Below are 23,073 nucleotides of genomic sequence, written 5' to 3' on the forward strand. Positions count from 1 at the left end.
TCTGATGGGCTTCCCTTTGTGGGTAACCCGAACTTCCTCTCTGGCTGCTCCTAACATTTTTTCCTTCATTTCAACCTTTGTGAATCTGACAATTATGTGTCTTGGCTCTTCTTGAGGAGTATCTTTGTGGTGGTCTCTGTATTTCCTGAATTTGAATGTTGGCCTGCCTTGCTAGGTTGGGGAAGTTCTCCTGGATAATATCCTGAAGAGTGTTTTCCAACTTGATTCCATTCTCCCCATCACTTTCAGGTACACCAATCAAACTTAGATTTGGTTTTTCACAGAGTCCCATATTTCTTGGAGGCTTTGTTCATTTCTTTTTTTTTTTTTTTTTTTTTTTTGAGACCGAGTGTCGCTCTGTCACCCAGGCTGGAGTGCAGTGGCCAGCTCTCAGCTCACTGCAAGCTCCGCCTCCTGGGTTTACGCCATTCTCCTGCCTCAGCCTCCCGAGTAGCTGGGACTACAGGTGCCCGCCACCTCGCCCGGCTAGTTTTTTTGTATTTTTTTAGTAGAGACGGGGTTTCACCATGTTAGCCAGGATGGTCTCGATCTCCTGACCTCGTGATCCACCCGTCTCAGCCTCCCAAAGTGCTGGGATACAGGCTTGAGCCACTGCGCCCGGCCTTGTTCATTTCTTTTTACTGTTTTTTTCTCTATTGTTGTCTTCTCACTTTATTTCATTAATTTGATCTTCAATCACTGATACCCTTTCTTCCACTTGATCAAATTGGCTACTGAAGCTTGTGCATGCATCATAAAGTTCTCATACCATTGTTTTCAGCTCTATCAGGTCATTTAAGGTCTTCTCTGCACTGTTTTTTCTAGTTAGCCATTTGCCTAACCTTTTTTCAAGATTTTTAGCTTCCTTGCAATGGGTTAGAATATGCTCCCTTAGCTTGGAGAAGTTTGTTATTACCGACCTTCTGAAGCCTGCTTCTGTCAAGTCATCAAAGTCATTCTCCATTCAGCTTTGTTCCATTGCTGGCGAGGAGCTGCGATCCTTTGGAGGAGAAGAGGCACTCTCATTTTTAGAATTTTCATCTTTTCTGCTCTGGTTTCTCCCCATCTTTGTGGTTTATCTATCTCTGGTCTTTGACATTGGTGACCTAAAAACGGGGTTTTGATGTGGATGTCCTTTTTGTTGATGTTGATGCTATTCTTTTCTGTTTTTTAGTTTTCCTTCTAACATTCAGGTCCATCAGCTGCTGGTCTGATGGATTTTGCTGGGGGTCCACTCCAGACCCTGTTTGCCTGGGTATCGCTAGCAGAGGCTGCAGAACAGCAAATATTGCAGAACAGAAAATATTGCTGCCTGATCCTTCCTCTGGAAGCTTTGTCCCAGAGGGCACCTGTCTGTATGAGGTGCCTGTCAGCCCCTACTGGGAGGTGTCTCCCTGTTAGGCTACACGGGGGTCAGGGACCCACTTGAGGATGCAGTCTGTCTGTTCTCAGAGCTCAAACACTGTGCTGGGAGAATCACTGCTCTCTTCAGAGCTGTCAGACAGGGACATTTAAGTCTGCATAAGTTTCTGCTGCCTTTTGTTCAGGTATGCCCTGCCTACACAGGTGGAGTCTATAGAGGCAGTAGGCCTTGCTGAACTGTGTTGGGCTCTGCCCAGTTTGAACTTCCAGGCTACTTTGTTTACCTACTCAAGTCTCAGCAATGGTGGACACCCCTCCCCCTACCAGACTGCTGCCTTGCAGGTTGATCTCAGACTGCTGTGCTAGCAGTCAGCAAGGCTCTGTGGGCATGGGACCTGCTGAGTCAGGCATGGCGGAGAACCTCCTGGTCTGCTGGTTGCTAAGACCATGGGAAAAGCACAGTATTTGGGCAAGAGTGTACTGTTTTTCCAGGTACAGTCTGTCACAGCTTCCCTTAGCTAGGAAAAGGAAATCCCCCAAATCCTTGCACTTCCCCGGTGAGGCAACACCCTGCCCTGCTTTGGCTTGCCCTCCATGGGCTGCACCCACAGTACAACCAGTCCCAATGAGATGAACCAGGTACCTCAGTTGGAAATGCAGAAATCTCCCATCTTCTTTGTCAATCATGCTGGGAGCTGCAGACTGGAGCTGTTCCTACTCAGCCATCTTGGAATGGACTCTAACTTTCTTTAATTTCTTTGAGCAATATTTTATAGTTTTCAGTGCATCAGACTTGCACATCTTTGGTGGGATTTGTCCCCCAGTATTTTACATTTTTTGGTGTCACTGTAAATGGTGTTTTAAATTTAATCTTTTGAGTGTTCTATGGGTTGAATTGACCCTTCCTTCCAAGAGATATATTGAAGTCCTAACCCCTGGTACCTGTGACTCTGAGTTTGTTTATAAATAGAAGTCTTTGCAGATGCAATTCATTAAGATGAGGTAATGGTGTAAGATGGGCCCTTAATCCAATATGGTTGGTATCCTTTAAGAAGAGGGAAATTTGGACATAGACACACAGGGAGGGAAGATGATGCAGAGATCCAGAGAGAGAATCCAGCCAAATGACAATGGAGGCAGAGAACGGAGTGATGAATTTACAAACCAAGGAATGCCCTGGATTGTCAGAAAACACCAGGAGCTGGAAGAAGCAAGGAAGGACTCTCCCCTAGTTCCTTCAGAGAAAGCATGGCCCTACCAACACCTTGATGTCAGATTTCTATCCCCCATCACCTTGTTAATGAGTGTTTATCATTCTTAAGTTCTGGTATCATTTCAAATTCTCTCCTCTAGTTACTTTGAAATATACATAATATTGTTGCTAAGTATAGTCACCCTAGTCTGCTATCAAACATTAGAGCTTATGTCTTCTGTCTAACTATATGTTTGTGCCCATAATCAACCTGTCTTCATTCTTTCCTTCCCCTCCACCCTTTCCAGTCTCTGGTATTATATTTGGAGATTTTCTAGATATCTTTCCATTATTGATATTTACTTTAATACCACTGTAGCCAGGGAATATATTTTATATAATCTGATTCTTTTAAAATTGATCACTACTTACTTTATGGCTACCTTGGTAAATGTTCCAGTGAAATGTTATTGAAAAAAATTCGGCTGTTGGATGGAATGTTCAATAATCAATTGAGTCAAATTAATTGATACTGTTGGTCAAATCTTTTATATCTTTACTGATTTTCTATTTGTTCTATCAATTATTAAGATATGGGTATTGATATTACTGATTATCATTATGGATTTGTCAATTTATCCTTGTAGTTCTATTGGTTTTTGCTTCATGTGTATATGCATACACACACACACACCTATATATATACACACACAAACATATATACATAGAGAGAGAGAGAGAGAGATAAAGAGAGACTCCTACTCTGTCACCTAGGCTGGAGTGCAGTGCCACAATCATGGCTTACTGCAGCCTTCACCTCCCCAGGCTCAGGTGATCCTCCCATCTCAGCCTCCCAGGTAGCTGGGACTACAGGTGTGAGCCACCATGCCCAGCTAATTTTTGTATTTGTATTTGTATTTTTTTTTCTGAAATAGAGTCTCACTCTGTCGCCCAGGCTGGAGTGCAGTGGCATGATCTCAGCTCACCACAACCTCTGCCTACTGGATTCAAGCAATTCTCATGTCTCAGACCCCACCTCCTGAGTAGCTGGGACTACAGGTACACGCCACCAAGCCTGTTTAATTTTTGTATTTTTAGTAGAGATGGGATTTCACCATGTTGCCCAGGCTGGTCTTGCGCTGCTGGGCTCGAGTGATCAACCCACCTTGGCCTCCCAAAAGTGCTGGGACTATAGACGTGAGCCACTATGACTAGCCCAGGTTTTTTTTTTTTTTTTTTTTTTTTTTTCAAATTCAGTCTTCGTAAAGACTGTCAAAAATTGTCAATGCTGACTATGTTACAAGTCATCACAGTGGGGTATTGGGAAAAGTTTTCAATTAGCAATAGTAGTGCCTCAGATAAACCTCATTGGCTATGATACTTGCCATTGTGCAAAGCTTCTTCATGTACTTTGAATATCTGTTATTGGGTACATAAATGTTTAGAGTTATTATGTCTTCTTGATGAATTGACCTCTTTATCATTATGAAATGATCTTTTTTATCCCTGGCAATATTCTTTGCTCTGAAATCTACATTATTAGTATTAGTATAGCCATTCCAACTTTATTTTGATTAGCATTAGCATGGTACATTTTTTCTATCCTTTTAGCTTTAACTTATTTGTGTCTATATTTAAAAGGATTTTTTTAGGCAGTTAGATATTGCTTTTATAATCTAATCTGACAAATCATGCTTTTATAATCTAATCTGACAAATCATGCTTTTATAATCTAATCTGACAAATTATGCTTTTTTTTTTTTTTTTTTTTTTTTAAACCGAGTCTCACTCTGTCACCCAGGCTGGAGTGCAGTGGTGCAGTCTTGGCTTACTGCAACCACCATCTCCTGGGTTCAAGTGAGTCTCCTGTCTCAGCATCCCAAGTAGCTGGGATTACAGGTGCACCCCACCACGCCTAATTTTTGTATTTTTAGTAGAGACAGGGTTTCACCATGTTGGCCAGGCTGGTCTCGAACTCCTGACCTCAACTGATCTACCCTCCTTGACCTCCCGAAGTGCTGGAATTATACGCACGACCCCACTGCACCTGGCCTTTAATTGGAGTATTTAGACCATTTATATTTAATGTGATTACTGATATAGCCTGGCTTAAATTTTTGTCTTGTTATTTGTTATCTATTTGTACCATCTGTCCTTTGTTTCTTCTTGCCTCTTTTTCTCAGGAACATAAATAACTGAAATTCAAAATAGTGAATATGGCTGAGCATGGTGGTTCATACCTGTAATACTAATACTTGGGGAGGCCAAAGCAGGTTGATCTGTTGAGATCAGAAGTTGGAGGCCAGCCTGGGCAATGTGGTGAAACCCTGTCTCTCCAAAAATTACAAAAGTTAGCTGGGTATTGTGGCAGGTCCCAACTACTTGGGAGACTGAAGTGGGAGGATCACCTGAACCTGGGGAAGTTGAGGCTGCAGTGAGCTGAGATCATGCCACTGCCCTCCAGCCTGGGCAACAGAGCAAGACCTTGTCTCAAGGAAAAAAAAAAAAAAAAAAGACAAAATAGTGAATATGGTGGGAGAGATTCAATGAAAGATTTGGGACTTTACAGAAGAGAGATATTAAGTCAAACTGATGATGTCAGGAATGACTCAAGAAAATATTCAAATTGAACCTTGAAATATTTTGGATATGGGTGATGGTGTAAGGAAGGTGCTCTATATAGAGGCAATAGGATGAACAATGGGATTGGAGGCAGTAAAGCATGTGTTTGGGCTAGGGAATAATAGATTGTTCAGGTGGCCTGAAAAAGAGTGGCAGGAGAGATGTGGAAAGTACTTATGTTATTAACAGCTTCCTACGGATGTCCCTACCCTGATAACCCACGGATACCTGAGATACCTGTCAAATCCCACATATTATCTACTCTTTAAACCTGCTCTCTCAATAGCCCCTAATTTTATGTATGGTATCACCAGCTTCCTTAATATACATACCAGATAGTCATTTTGAGTCATTTTAAATGCCTCTTTGTTCCTCAACCCTATTCATCCCGCCTGCAGGTCATCTCTTCCAAATTTCAGCTTTTTTTTTTTTTTTTTTGAGATGGAGTTTCGCTCCTGTTGCCCAGGCTGGAGTGCAATGAAGTGATCTTGGCTCACTGCAACCTCTGCCTCCCAGGTTCAAGCAGTTCTCCTGCCTCAGCCTCCCAAGCAGCTAGGATTACAGGCATGCACCACCATGCCCATCTAATTTCATATTTTTAGTAGAAACGGAGTTTCACCATGTTGGCCGTGTGGTCTCAAACACCTGACCTCGTGATCATCCGCCTTAGCCTCCCAAAGTATTGGGATTACAGGTGTGAGCCACGGTGCCTGGCAACGAGCTTTCTTTTCTATCCTTATCTATCCCCACAGCCTTGGAGCCAGGCTCAACTCCCCTCCCCCACCCTGCCCCCCAAACTGTTTAATTAGCCTTCTTACTGGTTTTGCTGCTTCTAGATTCTTCTCTCTTTCAACCAATGCCACACATACCCCCCTGTATGCCCTGAGATGGATGTGAAGTTCTGTGTGTGTACATGTGTACATGCGTACATTTTTCTGGGGAGTACTTGTAGCTTTCATCAAAGTCTCAAAAGTCCACAAAACACTAGGAGTCACTACCCTGTATCTTTATTTCAGATGAAACCATGCTCAGTTAATGTGGTGCAGTTAACAGACTACTGAATAGTAAGTCAGGAGACCTGGGGTTTAGTTCTGGTGCTGCCACTAATTAGCCGTATGATTTTGGGCAATGAGGCACTTACTTTGCACCTGTTTCCTCATCTGTAAAATTCAGAGTCTCCTCCAACCTTAAAATGCTATTATTGAGAAACTACCATTCAATTATTATGAAGAAATTGCCATACAATATCATAAATGCTAAAAGAAAGGTATGCAGAGCTTTGAGAGCACAAAGGAGGTTCTCTGGATGTGGGGCCATCTAGCTTTGCTTGGGAAAGTTGGTAAAGAGTTGCAGAGGAGGCTACAGTCGAGTCTTGAAGGATGAACAGAACTTTCCAGGCAGAAAGAAGGAGGAGGGCATTTTAGGCAAAGGGAACTTTGTGAGAAGGCAGAGAAGTAGTAGAGCCTCAAGTTGGCAGAACAACGAGTAGATGGTTATAGTTTGGATATATGTGTGCTGAAAGTTTGGGCTTTAAATGCACAGGGAGTACTAGGAGATAAGCCTGCAGAAGGGGAATGAGTTGGGGCCTGAAGTTTCTTATATATGGTGCCAAAAAGTTTTGACTTTATCTTGTAGACAGTGGGAAGCCATGGGTTGTTTTAGGTAAGAGAGTGACAGGCTGATTTCCCTTTCATAAAAATCACATTGGCAACAGGGAGGAAGATGGATTGAAAGAGAATGAGACATGTTTGGAAAAGATAAAGGTCTGAATAAGTCAAGGGGATAGAGGTGGAAGGAAGATAATGTTCTTCCTTTTAAACCTATTACATTTAAGATACCCAAGAAATATCCAAGTGAAAATGTATGGTAGGAAGTCGGAAATTTGAGTCTTATGCTCACAAGTTAGACCTGGATTTAGCAGCATTCATAAGTGAGCACTGACTGAAGCCACAGGAGTGAATGACATTGCTTTGGAAAAGCATGTGGAGTGGGGAGTAAGGGGGCCAAAGGCTAAATTTTGGGAAGTAACAGTATTTGGAGTCAGGAGTAGAAAACACATTGGAAGGGCGGCTTGGGTTCAAGGAGCTGAGGAGTGAAGGGAGGAAGAGAGATAGTAGTGAAGAATCTACTTTTTTTTTTTTGAGACGGAGTTTCACTCTTTTTGCCCAGGCTGGAATGCAATGGTGGGAACTCAGTTCACCGAAATCTCCGCCTCCCGGGTTCGAGCGATTATCCTGCCTCAGCCTCCCGAGTAGCTGGGATTACAGGCACCTGCCACCACGCCCAGCTAATTTTGTATTTTTAGTAGAGACAGGGTTTCTCCATGTGGGTCAGGCTGGTCTCGAATTCTCGACCTCAGGTGATCCACCCGCCTCAGCCTCCCAAAGTGCTAGGATTACAGGCGTGAACCACCAGGCCTGGCCTAATAATCTTTTTTAAGAGGGTTAGATGAGAAAGAAATGAAAGCGAAGGCTAAAGCAAGAGGAGACTACTGAGTGGAGGAAGGTATTTCATTTTATTATGTCTGCTGGGCAAAGATCAGTGAAGAGGCCAAAGTTGGTTACAGGAGAGATTGGGAATAATGGATGGAGGTGGGAAAGGACGGGATATAACACACACCTGCAGGGCCTAGACCCAGGCAAGGGAGGTGGAGAGTGTTTATTCTTCCCTAGAAGGAGGAAGGAAATCAGAAAGAGTTTAATTCAGTGGTTCTCACATTAGAATCACTGAGGTATCTTTAAAAAGTGCCAATAGCTGGGTCACACCTCGGAAGTTTCTGGTTTAATGAGTCCGGGATGGTCCTGGGCATTGATGTGTTTTCAAAGCTTCCCAGGAGATTAAAATCTGCAGTCAAAGTTCACAACCACTGGTTTAATTGTAGGTAACATTTTAGATTCATGATAATAGGATTGGATTTGAGGAAACTCACACTTAATAAAGGTTTGATGAATAGGGAGTGATCAAGGTTTCATAGATGAGGAAGGGAGAAAGAGAAGGAAGCAAGAAGGGAAGGCAGCTAATGCTAACTTAGTGTATTTTATGTGCCAGAGATATAGAAATGAATGAGGCGTGGTCCTTCTTCTCAGAGATCAGGATCTCACATGAGAGACACCTCACCACAAGCCTATGATGTAGTACAGTTCTTGACCAGTTAAGTTTTTTTGTGTGTGAGCAGTTTTTTTTTTTTTTTTTTTACTAAAACTGAGGGGGGAAACCCCTCACCCTCAGAACCCAGGTATTTCACAATATAGACTGGTTCTGGAAATCCTTTTGTGAGCATTGAAAGTAGCCTTTCTGGGAAGGTGGGTGCTGGAGAAAGATCTCTAACTAGTCCGGGAGATCAACTCATCCCCAGGCTCATCAGCAGGGCTGGAAGTAGACGGTGATTGTGGCCCTGCATGTGGGTACATTACTGCAGTCACCTGTACCTGGGAGGTGGTTAAAATTGCTAATTGCTCACATGGAAACACTTTGATGGCCATTCTGCTAGTGTGTGAAGCTTCTACGGGTAAGGTACCAAGGATTCCCTTTCTCTGAGCAGCACTGTAAAAAGGCCCTACTTTTCATCAGAGCAGAAAACCTAACTTTTGCTACTGTGGTCTGGGCCTGACCTCCAGGGACAGCTTCAACCACACAGGAAGTAGGTAGGTGCTTCTCTATAGTCTGGACCTTCCCTCAGAGAGAGTCTACTGTCACTTCTTGAGCTCCCTGAATCTTCCCCAGGAGAGTCCAACTCCCAGGGCTCCTGGGAAGCCTCTGATCTGACTCCGCCAGCCCCACCTCCACCTAGTGAGCTGGTGAGGCGTTGAAAGGGCTTTAATGGAGAGCCCTGGCTTTTAGCTAGGGCCCTCCTTCCCCGAGGAAGAGTACTGAAAGAAGTGTCCTAGAGAAGTGTTCTCTCTTAAGAGGAGTGTCCTAGGCACAGAACAGAGAGGGGAAGCTCGATTGGGAATTGACTGTGGCACTATGGGTATGTGAAGCGTGTTCCTTCGGTTACTTCATTAGATCCTTTTTATACAAGCAGAAATTGAGGCTTGAAGAAATCAAGAAACTCGACTATGTCCTCAAGGACAGGAGCTGTACAAAATCCAATCTGTTCCATTCTGTTATCCCTCAGGCTCCTGGCCTCCCTCTGTTATTGTAGGTTGACCCCTTTGGGAAAATCTCAGTCAAATGTCCTTTCAGTGCTCTCCTTCCTTCTAAAGAATTAAGCTAGGTCCCTTAGACCGTAGGGCACATGGGCCTTCTAGTTGGGTCTCTTTGTTTCCTTACTCAGTGACTTGGGGACGTGTGAAATCCAGATGGGATTCTATCCTGGGGTGAAGGTAGAAGGTAGTACAGAGAATTGCTGAATGGGACAGACCACACCAGTAAAATTTATTGTTGGACTCTGTAATCCGGTGTTTTCATTGCAGAGATGTAACTGAAAGCCCCCAACCTCACCCTCAGAGAAGAGAAAGGAGGAACCAAACTTATTCTAGCCTGATGCCTGATACCTGTTAATTGGGAAGCCTCATCTGTTAACATCCTGACTTAGGTTTCAAGATTTCAGTGGGGCCAGACTATGGAATTATCTGTAATTCTGGCATCAGGAGCACTTTTTCCAGTTCTTAGGGCCCTTCTGAGGTCTGAGAAACAGGCTAGCAGCATGTGAACATAATTCACACTGAATCTGCCTGACAGACGGTGCCACGGCAGCCCTGACTCTGTGTCAAATTACACACTAGCTGCCCAGCACTGGGGTGTGCTTTGGGGCAAGGCTGGGGACACCCATGTCCTCCCTACTTCCCTTAACCCTTCTTCCCCAGCTCTCCTGCCACCTCCTCATACGAGCCCTAGTGCAGCCCGGTGCCTGCACATGATAGGCACAAGGTGAATGAGTGCCTGGACGCATGCAGGGACTTGGGTACATGAAATGATGATTCTGCATATTTCATGTAGTCTTGGTGCTGAGTCACCTGCTTACCCATACTACTGGAGGAGGGGATGAAGAAAGGCAGAGTTTGGGCAAAGGAGAAAGGAAGTGTGTTTTACTGTTCTGCATCTTTGAACAATGCAGCAAAGTTGGCTCTGTCCTCATCTTTGGACAGGTTAGAATGAACCATCAAAAGGGGTGAGATTAGGTCTCAGGAAATAATTTTCATTAGGGAGGAGCAAAAATTCCGAAACAAGTGAGGAACAGAGACTGGGAGTCTTCTTCTCTGGGATTCCTTAATCACAGGGTTGTTAGAGCAGGTGCCAGGACTGGAAACTGAAGGAGGCTGAGATGTTGAAAAGGCCTTGGCCTGCTTAGGGAGAAGTATGTGAAGATGCTTTCGAAATGATACTACTCTAAGTAGCAGGTTGCACGCCAATAACACTAATGATAATTGAATACTGCTTTCGCTTACTCCAAGGGGAACATGGACTTCCCACAGCCCAGGCTTTTACGGTGTAGGGTCACTCTTGCAGGGTCAGATATAAAAGAACCCTAACTGACTTCTTGGCATACTGGGAGGCAGAAATGCCTCAGACGTGTAGGATATTTTGTGAGACCCTACCATCCCTGTGTGGCACCTTCAACTCTAAAGTATCTGAAACTCCTGGGATGCACAGTCTGCCTGCTTGGGGTTGGGGACCCAACAGGCCAAGGCATTTTTCCTCTTGGAGGTTTCCTGGGAGAAGGCCCCCTCTCCTCTGCCATCCAAACTCCCAGGCGCCCGCGTCGTCTCCTCCTCCCCTTCTTCCCCAGGGCAGGGTTCCCTTTGTAATTAATCCCAACACTCAAACCAGAGGGGAGGAAAAACGTGTTAATGAGGGAGCGTCCCAGACTGACTGGGGCGGTCGCTGCTCGCAGCTAGAACTCCAAGTAATTAAGTTATTTTTGGAAGGAGGGGATATGGTGGTGATGGTGTCAGGGAAATCCCCGTATGCATGGGAAGAGGCGTGCGTCTCTCGCCACTAATTAAAATTAGGGATGACCCTCCCTTCTCGCACCCCTAGGGGGAAAAAAATTCAGTCTTCCCACGGCCCAGATTCCATTGGATTTTGTGCAGCCGGGTCCGTGGCCCTAAAGAGAATATGGCCAGCCCCGGGGATCTGGGGGTTCCGTCTCCGACAGGAGGGGTCGAGGAAGACAGTCCCAGGAGGGACTGCGGGCTGGGCCAAGGCCAAGAATCGAGGCATTCTCCTGCCCACCGTTCGGCACCCGTGTGTCAGCCCCACCGCGGATTCCCAGGATCGCTGAGGGCCGCCGGGCATCTGAAGGCGCAGGGCTGGGGGAGCGGCGACTCCGGGAAGAGCGGGGCCGCAGACAATGGATGTGGCGGTAGGAGGGGCGGCGGCTGCGGGAACAGCCAGGAGGCGGCACCCGGGAGCTCGCGCTCCCCCGCCCCCTGCACCCCCCCACCCTCATCCCCTCCCCCTCCGCCCCCTCCCCCCTCCGCCGCCGGCTCCCGATCTGATTCCTGATCCTTGATTCCTTGATCCTTGGTCCCGCCATGGGAGCCTGAGCGCCCCCTATTCCCCCCTGGCCCCCAGCCCCCGGGGCCTTGAGGGGGAAGAGGCAGCGGTCTGGGACGGAGCAGGGGGTGACCAGACTCAAGAACCCCCCGTCTCAACACCCCCATCGCCCGCGCTGCCTGTCCGGTAGCGCCGAGTTCGGAGCGACCCGAAGCGCTGCGGATACAAAGGCGACGGGCCGAGCGGGGCGCCCGCTGAGCCCACCCGGCAGTTCGCAGCGGCGGGTGAGTGCCGGGCCGCGGGGGCGCGGGCAAAGTTTGAAAAAAAAAAAAAAAGAAAAAGAAAAAGAAAGAAAGAGAAAAAAAGAAACGGAAAAGGAGGAAAATCATGCAAGGGGCCAGGGGGTGCCCGACCCCAGAGCGAGCGGGGTGGCTTATGGGGGAAGGGGGGCTGGGCTCCGGGCAACCCCCTTCCGGTGCGCTTCCCCACGGCACAGCGGAGTACCCCCCCGCAACTTTGGGGAGGAGAAGGGGCTCGTGGGGGAGGGGGCGGAGCCCAGGCCTGGAGAGCCGGGGACTTTCCTGGGCCCGGGCGGGGGCCTTAATGATCCCAGGGGAGCCGGTTGAAGCCGGAGACTGGGAGCTTGTGTTGGAGGTGGGGGGAGAGGCGTGGAAGGATCGGAGTCTGGAGGTATTGGAAGCCAAGGGTGTTTTGGGGTGCACACACCCCTCAGGAGCGTGGGGAGGGACGGAGGCAGGTATGCATTAAGGGTTTAGAGTGGAGTCTGTGGGGCGGGCTGGGCAGAGTAGATAGGGTGTGTGTACAGCCAGAGGATGGGGCTGGAAGCGGTAGACTGTGTATACGGGCCGAGGGAACAGACGCTGGCATCCTTCTCCCCCCTCATATTTACCCATTTAGGGGACTGTGGGCTCTGCGTTAGTGAGTTTTGAAGGGTTGGTGGAGGATCCGTGTGCATGATTCTTTGTTTTGGTGTGTGTGCATGCCTTGACGTGCTGCATGTTCCTGCAGGTGGGCCCCTGGTTTGGATGTGTAGGTGTTTTTCTGTGCTTGACTGTGTGTGCACCCAAGAAGCGGCTGACCACGCATCTGCTGTGTGTTTGGATATGTGTTTATATGTATACTTAGGGGAAGGCGTGTATGTCTATGTGTGTGTATTGGGAGAGGGCTTCACGGGAAAGAGGTGTGTAGGTACCAAGGAAGATGGGTGTATAAGAGCAGAATGGAGTGTATGTGGATAGGTGCGTGTGCACCTGTGTACTGGGAAGGGGTGTGAGTGAATCTGTGTTCTCTTGTGTGTAACCTGTGTTGATGGGTATCAGTGTGTTTGCCTGCCTTAGCTGGTATGTATGTTTCTGAGTGTGTGTAAGGGGTACCTCTTGTCTCTGCAGGCAGATTTTCCTGGCAAAAGTCCGGAAAGGAAGGCTGTCTGCAGGATTTTGAGACTTCGTGGATGGCCTCGCCTGGATTTAGGGGTAGTACCTTAAGTATCTGAGACCTATGGGTGGGAGGGAATGGGTTGTCTTATGAAGTGCCTGTTTTGGGGGGATGGGTTTTTCTGGAAGAGGGCGTGTGTTGTGGGGAATAGGGAACAAGGGGTCTGGTTGTAGTCCTAGAGGAATTTGGAAGATTGGCGGGGTCAGGGAGAAGAATAAGAGGAACTTCCTCCCCCATCATCATAGGCTGGGTTCCAGTGCTTGGAGAGGCTACATTCTTATATTCCCAGCCTTAGTTAAAAGCCTCAGGCCACAGTTCTCTTGGAAAGCCGTCTCAGAGTTTGTTGCTTGAGAGCCTTCTAACTCTGCCCTAACTCTAAGATCTTAAAGTTCCTGAGGAGTCTTGGGATTTTGGTGCGGGATGGAAACAAGAGGAGGAAGCATGTCTGGAGGGTGAGACCTGGTAGGGAACAACTTGGGTTCCCTGCCCATGGGGTTGAGAAGGTGGCATAGGGTGTTTCTTCAGGAGTTTTTGCAAGTGAGTCTGTGTGGTTTATCACATAGTTTCCCTTTTCCCTGGTGTGAAGCATGATTGAGATGGAGCTGTGGGTGTGGGGCCAGGGACTGACTGTGTGTCGGGAAAGGGCCAGGTACCCATTGCAGGCTATACTGCCATACTCATCGTCATGATAGTGTGGTGGGAAGTCGGTGACTATCCAGGAAGTGAATGTCTCTTTCCACCAAGAAGCCACAGCTCCCTTCTCTCCCTGTCCTCTCTCATCCTTTTTCTTTTGGGGTATAGGGAAGGGGTTGCTCACCTCCTTCTTAAGGATAGCCTTCCTCCATTGTACACTCTAGCAGTTTTCTTTTTGCTGCCAGTGGCTGGGTTGCGGCACCCAGTTTTAAGAGCTGAGGTGAGATTGCACATGCCCATTAGGGTCTCTGGGCAATTGCAATTGGAATGTTAGAGTCTCTAATGGGCATGTGCAATTGGAATGTTCCCTCTTTAGTCCTCAGGGCTCCCTACCCTCCCTAAGGCCTGGAGATAAGAGTAGTGGGAGTTACAAAATGTTTGAATGAGGAACGGGGCAGAGTAGGAAAAGCCTTTTTTTTTTTTTTAATGGATCATTCCCCTAAACCCAACACCTGTCTGACAGTTAGGGCTCCCAGGGCTAGCAAGGCACTTGCATCTAAGATGGTGTGCCCTGGCCCTCTGGGGTACCTTGTTTGCTCTGTATACACTCATCACATGCATGATATATTATACTGGTGGGGGCTCTTCCAAAGAGGAGGAATTGTGGTCAGATAATAGGAAATGCCATTTCTGAAAGTACTTCCAGATTGGGAGTCGGTGGCCACGTTGGCCCCTCCTCACCCATTGTCTTGCTCCTGACTTCTACTTCCTCTAATTCTTCCGGGGCAGGCCTCTCTGGTGTGTTTGCCTCTTCTCCTGATCCTTTTAGGTCTGAGGAAATATCCCCCCTTCCCTGGCCCTAGAGCAGGACAGTCTTTTATCTGCTCATCTGGTTCCCAGGTCCTTCCAGTTAATGGGGAGGGAACTTGGCTAACAGAAGCTTTGGCAGGGAAAAGGAAGAGATCTGATCCCCTCTTGAGTTTTAGAGATTCCAGTCTTCTCCTTCCCTCAAGTGTTCCTCACATTGTGAGGCCAGAGAAAGGAGTCAGAGTTGGTTGGAATTAGTACTTAACAGTGGTGTGATCTCGGCAAGTAATAAACCCCCTTCCCCAGCCTCTTAGGTGTCTTAAGGCACATCCTCCAAGCCTAGACTGAGCCCTTCCACAAGGAATCCCTGGTCCCCTGCCAAGTGGCTTTCTTCCCTGGTTTGCTTTTAAATTCTGGCTTTGCCACTTTCTAATTCTGTGACATCAGACAAAACTGGTAACTTTTTGAAGCCTCACCTGTAAATTGGAATTAATAATAGGCCCTACTTCTTAGGGTTATGAGGATTAACTGAAATAATAGAGAAAGCACGTTGCACAGTTCCTGGCACATAGTAAATGTTAGCTGGATGGTTTGGATTCTGAGGGATAATCATCGTTAAGGGAGAGAGGTCGGGGTTGGGACAGGAGAAATAGGCTTTGGTTCTGATCTTCCTCTGTCCGGCCACATTAGGCACTGTCTCCTGTCTGCCAGGTGCTGTGTGAAGCACAGGGGATGGAGGGGCTAATAAGATGTTTCCCAGGGGAGACATGCGAAAACATGTTGATTCACTGCAGCCCAGTGAGTGCTGTGTGGATGTGTGTTCAGGAGGCCACTGGCGCATAGAGGAAGAGTGCTTGGCCCTGGGGTGAGGTGCCAGGGAAGGTTCCTGGAGGAGATGCCCCCTTAGCTGGATTAAAAAAAAATTAAGGTGAAATTCACATAATAGGAAATAAACCACTTTAAAGTGAATAGTGGCATTTAGTACATTCACAGTGCTGTGCAACAACCACCTCTGTCTAGTCCCCAAACATTTGCACCATCCTGAAAGAAAACCCATACCCATTATGCAGTTGTCCCCATTTCCCCTTACCCCAGCCCCTGGCAGCCACCAATTTGCATCCTGTCTCTATGGATGTACCTATTCTGGATATTTCATACACATGGAATGATAGAATGCGTGACCTTTTGAATCTGGCTTCCTTCGCTTAGCATAATGTTTTCCAGGTTAATTCACATGGTAGCATGCAGCATGTATTAGTACTTCATTCCCTTTTATAGCTGAATATTATTCCCTTGTGTGGATAGACTTTAGCTGGTTAAAGAATGAGTTAGGCCAACAGGAAGGGTCTGAGGAGGGCACTGCTGGTGGAGGCTCAGTGTGAGCAAGAAGGCACACAGGGTGTTTGGTAGTCCTGCACCTTGAAGTATGAAGTAGGGATTTGGCCTCAGTTTCTCTGTCTAGAAAACAAAGTTATCATCCCTTTCCTGCTTGTCCTATGGGGTTGGTAGAGTTGGAGGTATTAAGGGAGAAGAGAGGCTAGGGTATTATTGCCTCTTCTTAGGCTCTGGGCTAGGGATGGGACTTTTAAAACTTGCTCTTTCCTCCTCTTTCCTGGGCAGCTCACTCCTGTATGCATCAACCCTCATCCTTGTGGGGAGCCATCTCCCTGTTCACTTGGCATCAGCTTCCCCTCTCTCTGAATTGACCTGAAATTTCCCCTTTTACCTTCCAAAGATGGATAACCCTGTGCATGATGAGATTTTGTCAGCAGAGGTGAAGGAAAGCCTGGGAGTAAGTCCTACTCACACTCTAGCCTACGGCGGCCCTCCCCTTCTTTATCCTGTCTCTTGGTGATGTGGCTTGGGCAGCCCTCTCTCACCTTCTCTGTTGTGATCTGGCTAGAACTGTGGTAGGCCAGGGAGAATTTTTGCTTTCCTTGTCTCTACCCTGCTTGGTACAGAATAGGAGGTAGAGGCCCTTTATGGTGGGGCCCTTTGGAAATGAAGTTTTGCTGTGCTTTGTCAGATGCCCCTGGCAAGGTTGGTAATTACAGACATAACAGCTGGGAACTGGTTTGGGAGAAGCAGGCTTGGAATCAGCAGAGCTGAGGATATCCTAGTAATCAGGGTGGGGCAGGGAGAGGGGAGAGTGGGAAGAAGCTGGGGGCTGGCTAGGGTGGGAGGCTTGGGACCCCGTTCCCCTGCCACTCCACACACAGCTGGGCATAGAGCCTAGAGGAGAGTGGGAGGTGATTGGAACCCAGGTCTGCCTTACTGTAAGTGAGGAAGGAGGAAGGAGAGGAAGAAAGTTGGGGGATGCAAGGGCCGCTGAAGAAAGAAGAAAAAGGAGGAAGAGGCATTTTGGTGGCTCTCTCAGGCAGTACCTGGATATGGTCTAATTTAGAACAGGGCCAACGCGGCACCTAAAGGTGGTTCCATCTTATTCTGGGGTGTTTCTCCTTACAGTGAGGTTATGGGAGCAGGAAGTGGAGGGGATTGGCTGTGGACCCACTAAAGGAGAAAAGGTGGGAACTAACATTTTTTAAAGCATCTATTGTGTGCCAGAATCTGTAATATTCTGTATGCATTATTTTGCTGAAAACTCTTAACCTTCTGAAGTAGGCACTATTATTCCCATTTTATAGATAAGGAAACTGAGGTTTGGAAAAGAGGAGCGACTCACCTGAGATTACATAGCTCGTAAAAGACTGTGCCAGGTCTGACGTCAGTGCTCTTCCTTTTTCCAAAAGTTTCTTCACCTTCCCCGACTGTCATTCCAGTTAGGTCTGATTGCTCATTATTGCCTTTAATCTTGCACTTGAGTAGTTCCCCCGTTTTCTGAAAAGCAAACATGAATCCACTGTCAGCCTGAGGAGCAGAGAAGTCTACCCTTGAGGGTGGGAGTCAGAGAACGATCTCGTCTCCAGGAGGAGCACCTTGGTGTCATAAACCTGGGGTGGGGCTGGCATTTCTGCAGAAACCTCTCCTTGCTGGGCCATGATTTTGCAGAGTGGTTGAGGGAAGGGAGTGACTGTAGGTTCTGGCCACCATGGCCCATGAGATCTTGTTTGTGATTGGGAGGAGCCTGGTCCTTATTGTCTATAGGGTTTTTTCACAGCCCCTAACAATGTCCTTCAGACCCCTGTTTTCACCAGAGTGTTCTTGGCTCCCTCAGCCTGGTCAGAGACAGAGGGTGTGTTTGTTTGTGGGTCTGGGGAGGGGGTTCTGTTATTTATTTATTTTTTTTTTTGAGACAGAGCTCGTTGCCTAGGCTGTAGTGCAATGGTATGATCTCGGCTCACTACAACCTCTGCCTCCCTGGTTCAAGTGATTCTCCTGCCTCAGCCTCCCAAGTAGCTGGGATTACAGGCATGTGCCACCATGCCCAGCTAATTTTGTATTTTTAGTAGAGGTGGGATTTCACCATGTTGGTCAGGCTGGTCTCGAACTCCTGAGCTCAGGTGATCTACCTGCCTCCGCCTCCCAAAGTGCTGGGATGAGCCACTGCGCCTGGCCTAGGGGGTCTGGATTTTTAGGGTAAGTAGGATTTAGATAGGAACAGGTGCTGAGCCCGAGGTGTGAATGCAGTCACTTAAAACACAACAGACTGTGAACAAAACATGCATTTTGTCACCTGCTTTACTTCAGGAATGGAGATGGTAGATATAAGGGATGGGGGAGATGAGAATTTTCAGCAAAGAGTGAGAATCTTAGGTAGGGGGTAGTCAAGATGGTGGAGGCTGGCTGGTACTTGGGCCTTTCAGCTGTCTCTGGTTTTCTAGATAAGAACTAGCCAAGTTGCCAGATCCAAGGCTCTGGGCTGAGGCAACAGGAGGTTCTCAGGATGGGGATACCCAGCTCTGCCACCCTCACCCCCAGTCACACTGTATCTCACACTCTACTGCCTTCCTACAATTCAGCCTTTCCTGACAGCATCCCCATGTGTTCTTCCCCCGCACTCCATCCTCACAGCTCAACTCCCCCCATCCACAGCAAGCCCAAGGTTGGCTAACTTCCCCTTCCCAACTAGCTGCTTTTTACATCTTTGCACCCCAGGGCAGGGGCTGGGTGAGTAGGTTTTGAAGGTCTTTTGGGGCCAGGGACAGTTGCGGCCTACCTCGAGCAGCAGGCTAGGAAGAGGGGGCATTTGTTTTTGGAGTGCACAGGAAGCTGGCTTATGGGTCAGCACAGCTCACCCACCTCCCATTGTCCACCCTCTCCCTGAAGACACCTCAAGCTGCCTGTTTTCCTTCTTGGTTCTTCCACAGCTCACCTGGTGGGCAGGTAGGGGCCAGTTCTCTGCCTAGGTCAAGGGAGGAAGCAGCTCAAATCCTGGTGGTGGAAGTTGTGGCGCCTGCCCATTGGTAAAAATTAAGTGGAGAATCCAGGAGCCCTGGTTACCTTCCCACCAGCTTAGTGTCCCGTCTTCTCACCGGCCCCCACCTGGGACAGATGCCAGGGGGATTACTCACCTTTTCTCCTGCAGCCTTTCCACCCCCAGTGTTCTCTGCAAGACTGACTGGGAATGGGTCTGGGGAAGGCTAGGGCATGGAGTGCTATGGGACATGTATGTACACACGTGTGTGCTTTTGTGTGCTGTGTTGGGCGGCAGGTACCTCTGGGAGCTGGGATGGGGGTGGGGGTGCTGGAGAGACAGCAGAGCAGGTCTTTACAGAACCTGCCTAGCGAGGGTGGGTGGAGCTGGGTGGAGCAGGCAGGAGTGAGTCCAGGTTTCAGAGGGGCAACAGAGTGTGGGTGTATGTGTGTGGGGGGCAGGTGTTTCGGTGTGTTCTGTGGATTTAGAGGTCCCCAGCCTCACCCCCGGCCTTAGACTGAGGGAAATTAAGGAAGCAGGTGGAGAGGGGCTTGGCTCTGGCTTCCCCAACTGCTTTTGAATTAGAATGCAAGCTCAGGTATCCTGGCCAAGAGCCTAGTCTGTGGGCCCTTCTCCTGTGGTGCACCCTGCACTGCGGTCTGCTGGTGAGAAGCTGCTCTGGAAGCCTAGATGCCTGGATGACCCAAGCACGGCCAGGATCCCACCCCTCCTCTGCCACTCAGCCCAGTGAGGAGAAGGATCCTGCCCCCACCCTGGGGCTATGAGGATGGTGAGCTCATGTCTGGGGCTGTCCTGGGAGAATGCCTGGTTAACAGGGCGGGGGTGGGGCACCTGGTGCCAGTTCCTGGGCTCCCTGCTCTGCCCTTCCCACCCCTCAGCCCACCAAGATCCAGCTGTTCTCTCTGGCCTCCTGGGCAGCACTGTCATCCACGGACAGGCTTTTTCAGGGTTTAGGAATGCGGGTTGGGACAAAATCTCCACTCTATTTGTGGTCCAGGGCTGGAGCTGTTCCTTGCCTATGCTGTACCTTAGTCGTTTTGGTGATAGCAAAGCCTAGCATCTCCGGATGGGTGGCTTGCCCACGGCCCAAGGCTGGGTGGGGATGAAGGAACATCACGGTTCTTAGAAGTGGTAGAAGGATGGGTGCAGGAACCACCCCTTTTGGGGATAGAGGCTCTTTGGTTCTGGCTGTCTTAGCTGAGGCCTGTCTAGTCTCTGTTTCTTTGTCTCTGGTGAGAAGAGGGGGCAGAATGGAGTCAGCAAATCCTCTCCTGTCGTGGCCCTCTTGCAGTTGTGTCTACTCAAGGAAGCAGTGTCCAGAGCAGTCTCATGGAGAAACCTGGTCTCACTCCAAGAGAGCACCCCTCAAAGTCAGTGTTAGTACGATTTTCCAACAATCAGAGGAGGCCGGAAATGGGCTGCTGTAGAAGTAGTGGCCATGAGAGAGTAGTGGCACCCAGAGAGAGAAGTAGTCACCTTCTCTCTCTGGGTCCCAGAGAGAGGCCCCTTTCAGCTTGGTGCTGGAAACTGTTGAGAAGAGGGTGATTCAGCCAGCTGTGTCCTCCTGCAGGGGAAAGGGAAAAGGAAAGGGGTGTCAGGGAGTGATGTGGGCATAGTCAGAGGTTCGGGTACCTTCCTCTCCTCTGTGGAAGCCATGTTGGGTATCTGCATTTTCAACCCACACCCATCAACTTCAGCCCCCTACCAGGGCCTGACAGCTCTGCCTGGGTTAAGCACATCTGTGAAACTCAGGGGAGGAGTGTGACGAGGAGGAAAACCAAGCAAGGCTGTGAAGTGGGACAGCTGTATCTCGAGTCTCTGCTGTGCCTTGCACTGGCCTTAGGCGTTGGTGAGGTGCCTGACTGCACAGAGAGCTAGCTCCTGGGATCGTGAGTTGGGAGGTTGGACTCTCAGCTTAGTTCCTGCCATCTCCACGGCTGAAGGTGGGCATCCAGCACTTTGAGTGGAACTTATATTGATATCCTTGGACCTTGGCACTACGGTTGGTGGTGATTAGGGAGCCAGGCAGCTAGGGGGTGCCCACATGTATACCCCTGCCCATGGGCTGCAGTGGGAAAGGGGTGCAGGGCATATGCAGGAAGACCCAGGCCCCTGTATAGGAATCGGAGACCTTTAGTGGGCAGGGGCCCACAGACGACTCTTCAGGCAGGGTCTGAAGCAGTAATCACGCCCATTTCCCTGTGTTCAGGCAGAACCACCCTTCTTTAGTCCCTGACTGTGGAGAGGAAAATGGTCCTATCAGAGATCTCTGCTCCTGTCTGAGGAGAACTTGAGGCTTCTTGTCCTCTTTCCCATCATCTTCCCACCTGGCTGGAAGTCTTTTAAAAATCAAACCCGGCCGGGCGCGGTGGCTCAAGCCTGTAATCCCAGCACTTTGGGAGGCCGAGATGGGCGGATCACAAGGTCAGGAGATCGAGACCATCCTGGTGAACCCGGTGAAACCCCGTCTCTACTAAAAAATACAAAAAACTAGCCGGGCGAGGTGGCGGGCGCCTGTAGTCCCAGCTACTCGGGAGGCTGAGGCAGGAGAATGGCGTGAACCCGGGAGGCGGAGCTTGCAGTGAGCTGAGATCCGGCCACTGCACTCCAGCCTGGGTGACAGAGCGAGACCCCGTCTCAAAAAAAAAAAAAAAATCAAACCCAAGCACCCTCTGCAGCTCGGCTGGCTAGGTGCTTCCAGCCCTGTCCTTGGTGATGAGGAAAAATAGGTGCCCTTTTTAGGTGCATGTTTGTGCTCTGTCCCCGCCCCCCTTTTCTTCGCGAGAATCACCCTGGTTTCCACAGCTCTTTCTCCCAGCCCCATCTTCATCTATGCTCTGTCTCATTACCCCACCCCAGGCCTAAAGTAGCTGGGACTGGGCTGCGGGGTGGGCCCGGGCTAGAGCAGTGGCAGGAGGTGGCGCCTGCAGCTGCCTGCGTCTGGTCATCGGTCCTCAGCACGCGCCACGCATGGGGGTGCTGGCGTTTGTGTTCAACGCCTTGCCCACTTAAGCTGCCTCCTTTGAGTGGGAAATGGGAAAGAGTTGGTCCGCCCTGGTCTGTGTTTTGGCCAACACCCACCTCCCTTATACACACACAGACCCCCACACCCACACACACCCACATACACACTACTCTAGGGCCCTGCTCCCTCTGCCTGTTGCCAGGTTCTGAGTGTATTTTTTCCAGAGGCCTCCAATTGTTTCCTGAAGAAACCTGATCCCAGAGCTCAGACAAAAGCTGGGGCCGCCAGAGGAGAAACCCCATTCTCTCCTCCTCTGTCCCTATCGCCCCCACCTCTATAACCTCCCTCCCTTTGGATGCTGGGTATGGGTTCCAGGACCCGGCTGCCATCACCTAGGCAACAGGGGGCTTTTGTTGCCATGGTGATCAATGTGGGAGAAGCTGGGCAGCCGGGACAAAAGCCCCCACATTCCCCCCCGCCGAGCTCCCCCCAATCCCCTTGGGATGATACTGAGACACATTCCATTAATTTTATTTCTGAAAGGCCTTTGGAGGGGAGAAGGGTCTCCTTTTTGTAACAGGCTCTCTCTTCTCTCCCTCTCTCCTCCCTGGCCTCTTTTTAACCCCAGATAATCCATGGTTGGTTTGAGCAGGGGACTGAGTGTGTGTGTTTGTGTCTTGGGAAGTGGGGGGCAAGGTGAAAGGCAGTGGGGCACATTCCTTTTCTACAGTCTCCCTCTTCCCCAGACTAGGGCAGCTCCCTGCCCTGCACGGAGTCCGGACTTCCCTCCCCGTCTCGTCATCCCTTTTGACATTTCCACTTGTTGATCTCATCCAGTGATCCCCTCCCCCCATCTCTTCCCTGGGAACGCTGCCCACCCGGGAGACCCTCCAAACCCCTGATTCCTGAGACTGATTAAATAAGGGGAACTTCTGCCCTTCTCTTTACTCCCCTCCCCTCCCTCCTCCCAGGCCCCCCAGCAGCAGTGCTTGGATTAGTTCCCTGGGGTACTTGAAGACACAGCAGGCAAGGGTCTCAGAAGTCGGGTTCATTTTTGGTGCCTGTGTTTGGTAGGGAGGAGAGAAGCCTGTTTTGGTGCTTTTTGGGCTCCCTGACTTGGGTTGGCAAGCCAGGGGAGCAGGATTCATGTTGAGTCTTTAGTAAGTAGCAGGGGAGGAAGATAGGGGGCACTAGGCTGGGCAGCTCAGAACAAAAGGATGGGAGGGGACTGGCACCCTTGTCTGGTTTGAAATTTATCTG

At 49.1% G+C, this 23,073-nt stretch overlaps 1 protein-coding gene and 1 non-coding gene across 8 annotated transcripts in view; one reads left to right on the top strand and one right to left on the bottom strand.

The window, feature by feature from the left end:
• Window positions 1-3,811: 3,811 nt before the first annotated feature.
• Window positions 3,812-3,953, bottom strand: LOC116271894. Its single transcript, XR_004180638.1, has one exon. It is a non-coding gene; the product is annotated as a U4 spliceosomal RNA (small nuclear RNA).
• Window positions 3,954-11,599: 7,646 nt separating this feature from the next.
• Window positions 11,600-23,073, top strand: part of VANGL2 (VANGL planar cell polarity protein 2) — a 28,504-nt gene continuing 17,030 nt past the window's right edge. Inside the window, exons 1-2 of one of the 7 annotated variants that reach the window (XM_031654525.1) lie at window positions 11,600-11,901; window positions 13,027-13,110. The gene's annotated coding sequence lies outside the window, so the exon portion shown is untranslated. Of the gene's footprint in view, window positions 11,902-12,173; window positions 12,375-13,026; window positions 13,111-17,954; window positions 19,618-23,073 lie in introns of those variants that run through there. The other 6 variants (XM_031654521.1, XM_031654523.1, XM_031654527.1 and 3 more) reach the window with 6 other exon arrangements.

Source organism: Papio anubis, chromosome 1 (assembly GCF_008728515.1).
Source record: "Papio anubis isolate 15944 chromosome 1, Panubis1.0, whole genome shotgun sequence".
Taxonomy (NCBI): Eukaryota; Metazoa; Chordata; class Mammalia; order Primates; family Cercopithecidae; genus Papio; species Papio anubis.